This window comes from Apium graveolens, chromosome 6 (genome assembly GCF_009905375.1).
Source record: "Apium graveolens cultivar Ventura chromosome 6, ASM990537v1, whole genome shotgun sequence".
Classification (NCBI taxonomy): Eukaryota; Viridiplantae; Streptophyta; class Magnoliopsida; order Apiales; family Apiaceae; genus Apium; species Apium graveolens.
The window spans coordinates 11,983,749-11,998,541 of record NC_133652.1 but is presented as its reverse complement, the minus strand read 5'-3'; the positions used below and the strand labels follow the sequence as shown (position 1 = coordinate 11,998,541).

Genomic DNA, 14,793 nt, shown 5'->3' with positions numbered 1-14,793 from the left:
AACTCCTTCAGACGACGGCATACATTCCTTCTTTAAGGGGGAGATAAAAGCTTAAGTAATAGTTTGGAGGATTCCTCAACTAAGGGGGAGAAATAGCAGGGAGGAAGAAAAAGATCCTATATGTACACTACACAACACCATTGTTGTTTGTAACTACGGATCCTATTGTACGGGAGAGGTGGTAAACACAAGGTGATTTCCTAGTATGGGAAGAAGCAGTTAGGGGAGTACCATTGGTTTTTATCTGCGGATCCTATTGTACGGGAGAGGTGGTAAAATGAAGGTGATCTTCTTTAATCAGTTGATTCTCATAGGGGGAGAAGCAAGAGAGATATGGGCTTCTCAACAGGAAATGTGGTTGTACAAATGAAGATGGAACTACTTGAAGATATGTTCTGTCTAGAGGAACATCTACTTGGAATCTGGAAAATATTAAATCTCATCCAGAACTTTTCTGCTATTTACTTTGCATGTATGTTTATATCTTTTTCTTATTTGTTAGTTGAGTTATCCTCTAGGTATTTGTGTGTTATTGTCTAACAAACAAATAGGGGGAGATTGTAAGTCATATGTCATAGCCTATTTGTATATTCGAGGATTCAACTCAACTCAAATAAGAATGTAATAAGTAAATAGTGGATCGACCGTCAGAGAGATCTCGCAAAGTAATATATGTCAAAGGATTCAGAACAAGGTTCATCTACAGACTTGAGGAGTTAATTCACTGGAAAAAGTTCAAGAAGTTGATCATGCCTCAGTGATATAAATCAAGATCGTGGATTTAATCAAGTGACAGAGATCTCGTCAGAGTATCATTAATTACAAGGATTTAATCTGAAGAAAATCAAAGCGTCAAAGTCAAGACATGAAGAAACGTCACGGAAGTTAGTCACTCATGAACCAGACAGTACATCGAGTGTCAACATTGAAGTGGTGGAATTGATTCATAATTTTCAGTGATTTTCAGAAGATCTGCAGAAGGATGGTTGCTGCTCAAGACTAGAATTAATTCTCTATTAATTAATTAAGTCATCTAATTTAATTAAGAAAATAAATTATATCTGCGAAGAATAATTTATTTATTAATTGAATTAATTGATTAATTAATTCTGAATTAATTTTAGGAATTTTCAGAATTTAAATTGGATTAAAATCTGCATTAAATCAACAAGACAATTGAAAATGAACTAGCATGACAATCAGGATTGTCATACCGATTGTCATGCTAGGCCATTTTCAATAGTCTCACCGAAAGTTACACTAGGAGGAGGATTGTCATGCTAGTTCATTCTGATTGTCATGCTAGTTCATTCTGATTGTCATGCTAGTTCATTCAGATTGTCTTGCTAGTTCAATCCATTGTCCTACCGATTGTCTTGCTGAGCTTAGGATTGTCTTGTCAGTTCAATTCTATTCTGTTGATTAAAAAGAAGCAGACAAGCAGCAGATCAATTATCCATCCAGAGAAAAGAAGTCAAGAACATACAGAGAGAAAAAGCAGCCAAATATTTCATCTTATCTGCTAATTCAAAGATCAAATTTCTAGCTTGTAAAGTTAAATCCAATCAACTAGAAATCATTCTCTTGTTCTTGTTTAACAATCTAGCGGATCAAAATCCCTAGAACTTAATCTCAAATCGCGTTTAGCATTTGATTCTAATTATTGCAAAAATAGAAAAAGTTCATGTCGAATTTATTCTAGATTTGTGATAATTGATTTGAGATTAATACATTGTAATCGATACAGTTGTTGTAACACCTTTCAAGTTTAATAATATTTTTATTTAACTTGAATTTTGTTTCACATTTTTTATTCCGCATTTAATTCGATTATTCGGTGCTGTTTGTATTCAACCCCCCCTTCTACAAACACATTGGGACCTAACAATAGCAAATGACACATGATAAGTCAAATAAAATATTAGTAAATTCTTAGCGAAGTACATATTTAATTTTATAGTGATATGTTGGGATTGGTTGATATCTTTGGGAGAAAACATCCCCGTAACAATAGTCCAGATAATCATCGACTATCTTATACACTACACCATAAATGGCCTACAGCAACACCAAGAAAATGTTACAACAGGCCCAAAAAAGTGTTACCACAGCCAGAAAAAGGCCTATTATAACATAAAAATTAAGTTGTTTTTTTTCGAGTTACCTTTGGCCCCTAAGGTAACATTACTTTTGCCCTGCTGTAACATTCACTTTTGTGTTACAATAGCTGTCAAAGGTAACATTAATCTATGTCTATAGTATCACAATATGTATGTTACCTTTGGACTCAAAATTTTCAAAAAAATGGGGCCCACCAGTGGGGCCCACATGCGGGCCCCATTTTTTATAATGATTTGTATTATATTAATTTGACATAATTTCTTTATAAATTGAACATATATACCATTAACATGTTTTTCATACGTAAAAAGCAATACTACATGAAATTCTGCTATTCGAAATCGAACAATCCCAAAATATCATTACATACCACAAAATGTATTACATCCAAACTAACTCAAACATTTAAACCATCACATGTCTAAAACTACGACAACAACAATTATTTTAACTAAACAAAATAGTTCAGGTTCTTTACTAAATATTAGAAAAAAAAAGATAAACTTAATAAATAGTAACACTAGAAACTCTTCACATTCTCCTTGACTTCAGACGCAAGCGTTTGGTCCACTTTTTGTTAAGTGTCCTCCTTTACCAGCATGTCCCTAACTGCAAGATAACTCAAAGATAACAATGCACAAATTAGTTAGACAACACAAATTTGACAGAAAAGAAGAATGGCAAGGCTGATGAGTGGCATTGTTACCTTTAGGTTACACCACATTTTGATGTGTACTACTAAATCATTCTTTCTTTGACTGTAATCCCTCATTGTCCATCTGTGCAGTTTTGGGTGGCTTAGCACATGCCTTTAGGACTGCGTCATTCTATAAGAAGAACAGACATTTCAAAAGATTTTTTTAATTATGACATTAATGTGGTCAAAAGTAATGACAATATGGTTCATAATTTAGTAAACAACCTACTTAATCAATGCAGCATCAATTTGTAATAGACCAAATAATTTCGAGACCATATAAAGATATTAATTACTTCATACATGATAACTGGCAAAGAGTTTGGGTGTTGGCAGTATGGCTTGGGATTATGGCTGGTTTATTTGCTTACAAGGATTATGGCTGGTTTATTTGCCAAATTGTTGAGGCTTCCATGTGATGAACCAGTACCTGTTTCTTAAATAATAACTAGTTAATAATCATATATTTAGAACATGTTTTTAGAATCTGTAATGGTATACAAGGCGAGAAAAGTACTGTTACCGATAGCAACAAGATACAAAATCATGTGGATTGACAAGGAATGTTAAAACTGAATTACCTGGAGGTGCGTCTTTGGTTGAATCTGGGTTTCTCGCTGGAGTTCTGTTCAGACCGTCTACTACCAAGATGGAATCAAATATAAGTAAGAAACAAAACTATATATTGATAATATATGTATTTCCTGCAAGTGCGAATAGAATCTCAGTCAACACAGGTTGTATAAGTGAATTGTTACCTTTACAACTGCTGAGGTCTTGAGTTTTAACATTGCATGTAGTAGGCAAAGCCTGGGTTTGGTTGATGGTGAGCCCGAGAGAACCACCACCATTTAAAACCTGGCACAAGCACTCTGGCCTTAACTTGATGATGCTACTAACTCTGGTTTAGGAAAAATTGTTGACACCATTTAATCGCCCTTTTATGATAATCATTTTCAACACTCGAGTTATTATGGGATTGTTCGACGAATACAAGGTTAGATAAGTACAGAGTTGTGTGTGATGGTACCGAATATCTGGTAATGCATAAGGAAGATCCAAACTTCGAGACTACATTCGAGGAGTGTGTGAGGTGGGCTGAGCCTCCTATAGAACCAGATTAGGAATAGATGTTCCCTTTGATGACAACATCAAATTCCACCAAGTAAGATTAAATTGTCTGAAAGAACTTCTAATATGAACCCTTGTGCCCAATAGCTTTATAAGATATGGAAGTATATATAATTATATACATATATAAATATGTGTATGTTTGTGTTCAATCAAGAAATTCAAATTGAGAGAGAGACCAGAAATTCAATGCACTAACAGGGATCCAAAAGCTAAATCTTGCATAAATCCCAGAAAATATTATGTTAATATACAATATCATAGGAACCATTACAGTACAAAGGCCATAAAAAACAAGTTTGTACCGAATAGAAGTATACGAAGCACATTTTTTTGATACTTATTGGGAAGCTCAAAGAGCTTTCCTAGCCATAGATTATTCCAAGCAAAAACAACAGCAATTACACATGGACCAAGTACGATTTGGTTCAACAAAACCTGCAATAACAGAACATATTATTATTAGTACTTCAAATATAATTCTCTTTATACAAGATATCTAATTATTTTAACAAGTTGAATATAGAATCATAGGGGATGTGTGTACCTTTATCACTATGTTTTGGACTGTTTGCTTTGGCATGCAACGTTCAAGCAAAAGAACCAGGGCCATACAAAAGAAGATCAAAGTTCCAAAACAATTTCACAGAGAAGCATTTATTAGTAGGGTCGTATCTGTTTAATAAAGAAAAATATGGCCTATGTAATTTTAATATAAATTACAACTTTGTAGCCAACCTTAAACTTTCAACAACATTACATGTAAGCTTCTTTACTAAAAGTGGAACCTTATTGAGAGCTTCCCTGATAATATGTTATAAAACTTTTAGTTATATTAATTTTTTAGTAAGTTTTGAATGAATGTAATATACATCATTGTATGTATAATTTTGTTACAATACAATACAATCTCACAAAGAAGAATTTATTAGTAGGGGATATATTTCATGAGATCTAAATCATCACTCCATTCAATCTGTACTACGAAAACACCAGCAGATTACTATATGCGTATTACTATTAAATATCAAGTATCAACAGAAGTCATATCACTGACTAAAAATTACCAGCTGAAAATGTTTCATGCTAAAACAAGCGCAAGTGAATGGAGTAGCCCAATAATAAGGAAATCAATTATTCAAAGTCAGGAACATTATCAAAATCGAATATAAAATTATTCAGAAAGAAAAATAATTACAGAACCAGTCAAGATGCAAGTAATTTACCAACAAAGAAGACGAACTGCGATAATCAGCAGCAGCACAATTAGCGATGTTGATGATCCCCTTAGCAACAGAACACTGATCACCAGAGGCTAATGAGCAAACCGGTTGAATTCCTTCTTTGGATTTGATCATCTTTGTCCGCTTCTTCTTCATTGAAAACAATTTCAAACCAAAGGTACTAGCATTCTGAAGATTGATCAGGTCGTAGTTCACCGTTTTAAAGAAAGTCACAGAGCATTCAATCCAATTAAGGCAGACTAGGTCCTTAATCGCCTCCTGAGAAGTGATAAACACGTTAGATGACACGTTATCATCATTGAAAATGGAGCGAGTCAGATCCATCAGCTTAATCGAGTCTACCGCATCAATCAGCACCTCCTACCAATAATTCAGAACCACAATTGTAATATACGAGAATATAATAATAATAAATAATAATAATAATAATAATAATAATAATAATAATAATAACAACAACAATGACAAGAACAATAATAATTAGTAATTAATTTGATTTAAATTAGAACAAGAATTAGAATTGTACGTGTATTTGTAATGTAAACATACTTGTATTAGCAGTCACTAATTTAATGTATATTATATAAACAATTATATACACGGCATTCTCGCAAAAACACAGAAAACCCTATTCTAACAATACTTTTGGGGAGAGCCGCACGAAAAAGAGAGAGAGAGAAGAACACAGAAGCAGAGTCGTGATTCTTTCGCCACATATGGTACAACTATTTTATCTAATTCATTAATATCCAATGTCACACATTACTTTCATTCTATTCTATGTTATCTTATACTTTAAGAGATTGTATCGGCATTATTTTTTCATAAACAATTTGATAACTTGAATATATTATTTTAGTTAATGCATGTATAGTAGGCGATTTGTAATTCATTGTTGTATATGCAAGGTCTGGTTTGTAAGTTGTATTATGAATACATGTGCTTTAGAGCCATTGATAATGATTAATTTAAATTTATTAATTAATGATTGATTATTAAATATTGTTTTTTTTATTCTTCCTTTAGAAGTCTACGTTAACATGTTCCATAATATACACACTTCCTGCACAACTGCTAGAACTTGGATTTACCATCCTTAAATCTTAATATTTAATTATTATTTTTTTTTCCATATTTTAGTAATTTATTTCCCGATGTATGAAATTTTGTCATTTATTTATTAAAATCATAATAGTTATTTCATGTTCGTCAGTACATTATGCAAGCTGGAATGAGACGAATGTGTTAATGTTTATTAATATCATATAAATATTATTATTAATTTTGTTGTGCCCGTGATTATGCTATGAATTCCAAAGTGATACAATAGCATATATATTGTCAAGTTACTTTAATAACGCTAATTTATAATTTTACAGTAAATAGATCGGGGTTGGGAAATTATTGAATCGGTTGTAAATTTCGTAAGTTCTTTTAGTTGCTATATTCGAGGTACGGATTCTGTCCCCTTTTTATTCACTGCTACTCCTCTTATTCATTATATTTATTTGATTCATTCCGTTCTACTTTCTATTCGTTCCGTTAATTCTTGGCCGTTTTGACTTTCGAAAATTATTTTAAATTTGACTTTAAAAATTTTAGATTTTTGTTTATGCGGTTTTCAAAAATTATTTATGACACCCTCTGTTTTGAAAATTTGAATTATCCGTCTCGGGTGATTTTAAAATTTTGCGAGAATATTTTTATTTGAACCCTTAGAGATATAGGGTATACCGAGTTAACCAGCTGTAGGGGTACTACAGCCGTGTCATTGCGGCACCAGTGACATGACACTTCCGTGACAGTGTGATTGGTCACGGCGTATCCTTCTGTTAGCTCTTGGGAGGAGCTTTTGCGCATTTGATATTTGTTCAGGATGCGTGGGTGCACCCAGAGTTTGATTTGTGATTTGATTTATGGTGACGTTGTATATGCCGTACACGTTATCCATTTTGTTGCACGCATTAGGTACCCTATGATGTGTGTATTTATTTCTGTTCTGATCTCGGTATGAAATATCCTAACCCCTCGTTGCTTCAGCCTTATTTTTAAAATTGTTGTTTTATTATAATTTGCAGATTGTTTATTTCTAATCTTTTTGTTTTATAATTATATTCCAAATCCGTACTGGGCGTTTGGCTCACGCCGTATTCTTTTTCTGGCAGGTGCTTAGGGGAATCTGGGATTGTGTGATGGAGAGCTCCCTTTATTTCGTTCTTAGGATTTCAGACTTCCATCATTATTGAGACATAATTACTTATTAGAGATTTCAGTATTTATATTTTTGGTTTAGACATTTTGGAGATTTAATATTATTTAGAAGATTTTAGACTGTTTAATTATTGTTAGAAATATATTAGTGATCTGTTTGCAGGTTTTGGATTTTAAGTAATATCTCCCTTCTATTTTAAGAAGGGGGTGTTACAGAGATGGCATCAGAGCCAGGTTCTTTCTTGTAGAAAGCCTACTTAGGTTGACCTGTGAGTTTGGGTAGACGATAGGATGGGTGTTCCATTTAATTTCGTTTCATTATGCTCTTTATCGTTTCATTCTGCTTTATCATTTGAAATCTGTTTGTAACTGCTTCATCATATTTATTCTCGTACTCTTCATTCGTTCGCTATCTTATATTGTAGATGCCTCCTAGACGTGATCCCTTTCATATTGACCCCGCTCAGCTTACTGAGATGATAGGGCAAGCAGTGGCTCAGGCTGTACAGCAGGCTTTGGCAAACCAAGGAAATCAGCATGGCAATGGAAACCAGAATGGACAAGGAAATCAGAATGGCGATGGAAACCAGAATGGACAAGGAAATCAGAATGGCAATGGGAATCAGAATCAGAATGGTCAGGGCCATCAGCTGGAGCCGTTTGTATGGTTGGAGAGGTTTGTGAAGCAGAAACCAGACTCTTTTAGTGCAGCACCGACTCCCATCGATGCTGAAAATTGGATTGTTCATCTCGAGAAGATTTTTGATGCACTGGGTTGTGATGAGATTCAGAAGGTCAGGTTAGCTGTGTATAAGTTGGAGGGGGATGCTCAAAGGTGGTGGAGAGGAGTAAAAGCTACTAGAGGGGAGAAGTATGCAGAGGCTTTGGAATGGCAGGGATTCAAGGAAGTATTCTATGAGCAGTACTTCTCTAATGCTGATAGGGAGGCTTATTTGAGGGAGTTTCATTCTATTATGCAGCACCAGGATGAGAGCATTACTGATTATATGACGAGGTTTATAAGGCTGGCTGGATTTGCTGGGACAGTTGCAGGGACTGCTGCGCAGCAGGCTGATAAATTTAAATGGGGGTTGAAGTCTCATCTGAGGGGTTCCATAATTTCTTTTAAATTTGATAATGTGGCAGAGGCGGCTGATGCAGCAAAGGATGTTGAGAAGGAGCGCATAGATTTCAGGACTTCCAGGTCTAACAGTGGTAGTAAGAGGACTAGGGATGATCAGGGTTTTGCACAGGGTAGACAGTGGTATGGAGGTCAGAATGGTCAGCAGGGACAGTGGCGCGGACAGAATCAGAATAGGGGTGGTCAGTCATTCCACGGCCGAAATCAGTATGTTGGTCAGAATCAGAATCAGCAATTTCAGCGACAGAAGCAGCCTAGACAGTGGCAGAATCGTCAGCAGGGACAGAGCCATTACTCAGTGTATGGGGGAAACCCCAATATGATTCCAGTGGCTCCTTGTGCTACATGTGGTGGACATCATCCAGGTAGAGCTTGTTACAGACAGACTGGGGCTTGTTTCTTGTGTGGTAGCATGTCCCATAAGGCAAGGGATTGCACAGTGTCACGCAACCCTGGTGGAGGAGGAGCTGGCGGTGGTAGTGGCAGTGGAAGTCAGCAGAATCCTACAGCCAGAGTGTTTGCATTGACTGCAAATCAAGCAGCAGCTAATTCAGGTACCGTTTCAGGAACACTTCTTGTTGGTAGACGTGATGATTATGTGTTATTTGATACTGGTTCGACCCATTCTGTTGTGTCTTTATCGTTTGTTCGTCATCTAGGCGTTGCACCTTCATTATTATATCCTCATATGTCTATTTCTACCCCGATGGGGAATTCTGTTGTTATTTCTGATGTGTATCGAGAGTGTCCGATAGCTGTTGGAGATAGAAGATGTAAGGTTAACTTGCTTCCCATGGAGATGCATGACTTTGACATTATTTTGGGCATGGATTGGTTGAGTGAACATCGTGCCACAATTGATTGTCAAGGAAAAAGGGTGATCTTTGGGGATGTAGATAAACCAGAATTTGTATACCAAGGGTCTCAGCCGAAAGGGGAGGTTAAATTAATTTCCGCTCTAAAGGCGAGCAAGCTTTTATCTAAGGGTTGTGATGGCTACCTTGCTTTCGTGAAGGATACATCGAAGGATGAACCTCGCATCGAGGATTATCCAGTTGTGAAGGAGTATGAAGATGTGTTCCCCGATGAGCTACCAGGTTTGCCACCATATAGAGAGGTGGAGTTTACTATTGAACTAGTTCCTGGTGCTGAGCCTATTTCCAAGGCGCCTTACCGTATGGCACCACTTGAGTTGCAAGAATTGAAGGAGCAGTTGCAAGAGTTGTTGGATAGGGGATTTATTAGGCCAAGTGTGTCTCCTTGGGGCGCTCCTGTGTTATTTGTGAAGAAGAAAGATGGTTCCATGAGGTTATGCATTGACTACAGGGAGTTGAATAAGGTGACTGTCAGAAACAGGTATCCTTTGCCACGCATTGATGACTTGTTTGATCAGTTATAAGGGGCGAAGTACTTTTTGAAGATAGATTTGAGATCTGGTTACCATCAGTTATGAGTTAGGGAGGAAGACATTCCGAAGACTGCATTTCGCACTCGTTATGGTCATTATGAGTTTCTCGTGATGTCCTTTGGGTTGACGAATGCACCAACGGTATTTATGGATTTGATGAATCGGGTCTTTCATGATTATCTGGATAAATTTGTTGTGGTCTTCATCGATGATATCTTGATATACTCTAGGAGCAGAGAGGAGCATAAAGAGCATTTACGTACTGTACTTGAAATTTTGAGGGAGAGGAAGTTGTTTGCGAAATTTTCCAAGTGTGAATTCTGGTTGGAGGAAGTGGCATTCTTGGGGAATGTTGTATCTGGTAGGGGCATTGAGTTGGATCCTGCGAAAGTCGAGGCTATTACTAATTGGCCCAGACCTAGCAATGTGACGGAGGTGAGGAGTTTCTTGGGTTTGGCAGGCTACTATAGGCATTTTGTGGAAGGTTTCTCTTCCATAGCTTTACCATTGACTCAGCTAATGAGGAAGGGAATTAAGTTCGAGTGGAATGATGATCGTGAGAAGAGCTTTCAAGAGTTAAAGAAGAGGTTGGTGTCAGCTCCAATACTTGTGTTGCCATCAGGGAGTGGAGGTTTTCAGGTGTATAGTGATGCTTCTAAGAGAGGATTGGGGTGTGTTCTTATGCAACATGGGAAAGTGATTTCTTACGCTTCTAGGCAGCTTAAACCATATGAGGTGAATTATCCTACCCATGACTTGGAGTTAGCAGCAGTGGTCTTTGCTTTGAAGATCTGGAGACACTATCTTTATGGAGAGACTTGTGACATCTTTACTGATCACAAGAGTCTCAAATACATCTTTACTCAGAAGGAGCTTAACATGAGGCAGCGGAGGTGGCTTGAACTTCTTAAGGATTATGATGCAAATATTCAGTACCATCCGGGGAAGGCGAATGTAGTGGCAGACGCTCTTAGTAGGAAGAACTTGGGGAGTGTTGCATCTCTCATTACTCAGCCGCACCTTATTTCAGATTTGGAGCGCTTGGGTGTTGAGTTGTATGTTAGAGGATCAAGTGGTAGCATTGCAAATTTGAAAGTGGAACCGAATCTTATTTCAAGGGTTAAGGAAGCTCAGAAGAGTGATACAGGTTTGGAAGCTATTAGATCCGAGGTGGCAGGTGGAAAGCAAACACAATTTCATGTCGATGATGAGGGTGTGATGTGGTTGGGTAGTAAATTGTGCGTGCTCGCAGACCCGACGATTCGTGAGGAAATTTTGAAGGAGGCTCATAGTTCTTCATTTTCTATTCATCCAGGTTCCACCAAGATGTATGGAGATTTAAAGAAGCATTTCTGGTGGAGTGGAATGAAGGGAGATATAGCAGAATTTGTGGGAAAATGTCTTACATGTCAACAAGTGAAGATAGACCATCAGAGGCCTAGTGGATTGTTGCAACTGCTAGATATTCCAGTTTGGAAGTGGGAAAACATTACTATGGATTTTGTAACCCATTTGTTGAGGACTTTCAAGAAGAACGATGTCATATGGGTGGTGGTTGATAGACTCACTAAGTCCGCTCACTTCTTGCCTATTAGAGAGACTACTCCTGTTCACGAGTTGGCAGAGATTTTTCAGCGAGATATTGTTAGACTTCATGGTGTGCATGTGTCGATAGTTTCTGATAGAGATACGAGATTTACATCGCGGTTTTGGAAGGGTTTCCAACAAGCTTGGGGTACAAGGCTTAATTTTAGTACAACTTTTCATCCGCAGACCGATGGACAGTCAGAAAGGACGATCCAGACGTTAGAGGATATGTTGAGGGCATGTGCTTTGGAGTGGACAGGTGACTGGGATAAGTATTTGTATCTTGTTGAGTTTGCGTATAATAACAGTTGGCACGCGAGTATTGGTATGCCACCATTTGAGGCTTTGTATGGTAGGAGGTGTAGAGCACCATCTTGTTGGGATGAGGTTGGTGAGAGAGTCATCGAAGGGCCGGAGTTACTTAGAATTACTAATGAGAAGGTAGAGAAAGTTAAAGAAAGTCTGAAGGAAGCTCGATCTCGTCAAAAGAGTTACGCGGACCAACATAGGAAGTTTGGGGGATTTGAGCCAGGTGATCATGTGTTCTTAAAGGTGTCGCCTTGTAAGGGTGTGAAGCGTTTTGGTATGAAGGGAAAGCTTAGTCCGAGATATGTTGGCCCTTTTGACGTTATGGAGAAAGTAGGGGAAGTATGTTATAGAGTTGCGTTGCCACCACAACTATCTCATGTGCATAATGTGTTTCATGTGTCGGTTTTGAGGGGCTACAAATATCATCCATTACATGTAGTTCAGTATCCATTACATAAGATTAGAGAGGATCTTTCTTGTGAGGAGGAAGCTGAGGCTATCTTAGCTCGAGAGGAGCAAGTTTTGAGGAAGAACACCATTCCGTTTGTGAAAGTTTTGTGGAAAAATCATTCGGAGAGAGAGGCTACTTGGGAATTAGAAGAATCTATTCATGAGAAATATCCACATTTATTCGATTCAGGTATGAATATTTAGTTTCGTTAGATTCCGGGGACGGAATCCTTTTTAAGGGGATATATATGTAATATACGAGAATATAATAATAATAATAATAATAATAATAATAATAATAATAATAATAACAACAACAACAATGACAAGAACAATAATAATTAGTAATTAATTTGATTTAAATTAGAATAAGAATTAGAATTGTACGTGTATTTGTAATGTAAACCTACTTGTATTAGCAGTCACTAATTTAATGTATATTATATAAACAATTATATACACGGCATTCTCGCAAAAACACAGAAAACCCTATTCTAACAATACTTTTGGGGAGAGCCGCACGAAAAAGAGAGAGAGAGAAGAACACAGAAGCAGAGTCGTGATTCTTTCGCCACATATGGTACAACTATTTTATCTAATTCATTAATATCCAATGTCACACATTACTTTCATTCTATTCTATGTTATCTTATACTTTGAGAGATTGTATCGGCATTATTTTTTCATAAACAATTTGATAACTTGAATATATTATTTTAGTTAATGCATGTATAGTAGGCGATTTGTAATTCATTGTTGTATATGCAAGGTCTGGTTTGCAAGTTGTATTATGAATACATGTGCTTTAGAGCCATTGATAATGATTAATTTAAATTTATTAATTAATGATTGATTATTAAATATTGTTTTTTTTATTCTTCCTTTAGAAGTCTACGTTAACATGTTCCATAATATACACACTTCCTGCACAACTGCTAGAACTTGGATTTACCATCCTTAAATCTTAATATTTAATTTATTTATTTTTTTCCATATTTTAGTAATTTATTTCCCGATGTATGGAATTTTGTCATTTATTTATTAAAATCATAATAGTTATTTCATGTTCGTCAGTACATTATGCAAGCTGGAATGAGACGAATGTGTTAATGTTTATTAATATCATATAAATATTATTATTAATTTTGTTGTGCCCGTGATTATGCTATGAATTCCAAAGTGATACAATAGCATATATATTGTCAAGTTACTTTAATAATGCTAATTTATAATTTTACAGTAAATAGATCGGGGTTGGGAAATTATTGAATCGGTTGTAAATTTCGTAAGTTCTTTTAGTTGTTATATTCGAGGTACGGATTCTGTCCCCTTTTTATTCACTGCTACTCCTCTTATTTATTATATTTATTTGATTCATTCCATTCTACTTTCTGTTCGTTCTGTTAATTCTTGGCCGTTTTGACTTTCGAAAATTGTTTTAAATTTGACTTTAAAAATTTTAGATTTTTGTTTATGCGGTTTTCAAAAATTATTTATGACACCCTCTGTTTTGGAAATTTGAATTATCCGTCTCGGGTGATTTTAAAATTTTGCGAGAATATTTTTATTTGAACCCTTAGAGATATAGGGTATACCGAGTTAACCAGCTGTAGGGGTACTACATCCGTGTCATTGCGGCACCAGTGACATGACACTTCCGTGACAGTGTGATTGGTCACGGCGTATCCTTCTATTAGCTCTTGGGAGGAGCTTTTGCGCATTTGATATTTGTTCAGGATACGTGGGTGCACCCAGAGTTTGATTTGTGATTTGATTTATGGTGACGTTGTATATGTCGTACACGTTATCCATTTTGTTGCACGCATTAGGTACCCTATGATGTGTGTATTTGTTTCTGTTCTGATCTCGGTATGAAATATCCTAACCCCTAGTTGCTTCAGCCTTATTTTTAAAATTGTTGTTTTATTATAATTTGCAGATTGTTTATTTCTAATCTTTTTGTTTTATAATTGTATTCCAAATCCGTACTGGGCGTTTGGCTCACGCCGTATTCTTTTTCTGGCAGGTGCTTAGGGGAATCTGGGATTGTGTGATGGAGAGCTCCCTTTATTTCGTTCTTAGGATTTCAGACTTCCATCATTATTGAGACATAATTACTTATTAGAGATTTCAGTATTTATATTTTTGGTTTAGACATTTTGGAGATTTAATATTATTTAGAAGATTTTAGACTGTTTAATTATTGTTAGAAATATATTAGTGCTCTGTTTGCAGGTTTTGGATTTTAAGTAATATCTCCCTTCTATTTTAAGAAGGGGGTGTTACAACAATTCACCGATCTTTCAAACACAAACAGAGTAACAATTAACACGAAATCAAGGAATCAATATATGAACATATATGTAAGTATGTATAATTATGAAATCAGCTTACCTTTTTAACTTTATGCGGCGATTTGAATCCATGAATGCTGATAATCTGTGAAAATAATGGTGATAACAGTATTTTTAATATTTAATTAATTTTCACCAAT

General features: G+C 36.0%; 1 long non-coding RNA gene across 1 annotated transcript; it reads right to left on the bottom strand.

Moving 5' to 3' along the window:
* Positions 1 to 2,661: 2,661 nt before the first annotated feature.
* On the bottom strand, positions 2,662 to 3,458 carry LOC141664397 (uncharacterized). Its single transcript, XR_012552005.1, has 4 exons — positions 3,400 to 3,458; positions 3,122 to 3,248; positions 2,828 to 2,948; positions 2,662 to 2,730 (listed from the first exon to the last, which is right to left on the bottom strand). It is a non-coding gene; the product is annotated as an uncharacterized LOC141664397 (long non-coding RNA).
* Between the last annotated feature and the right edge of the window lie 11,335 nt (positions 3,459 to 14,793).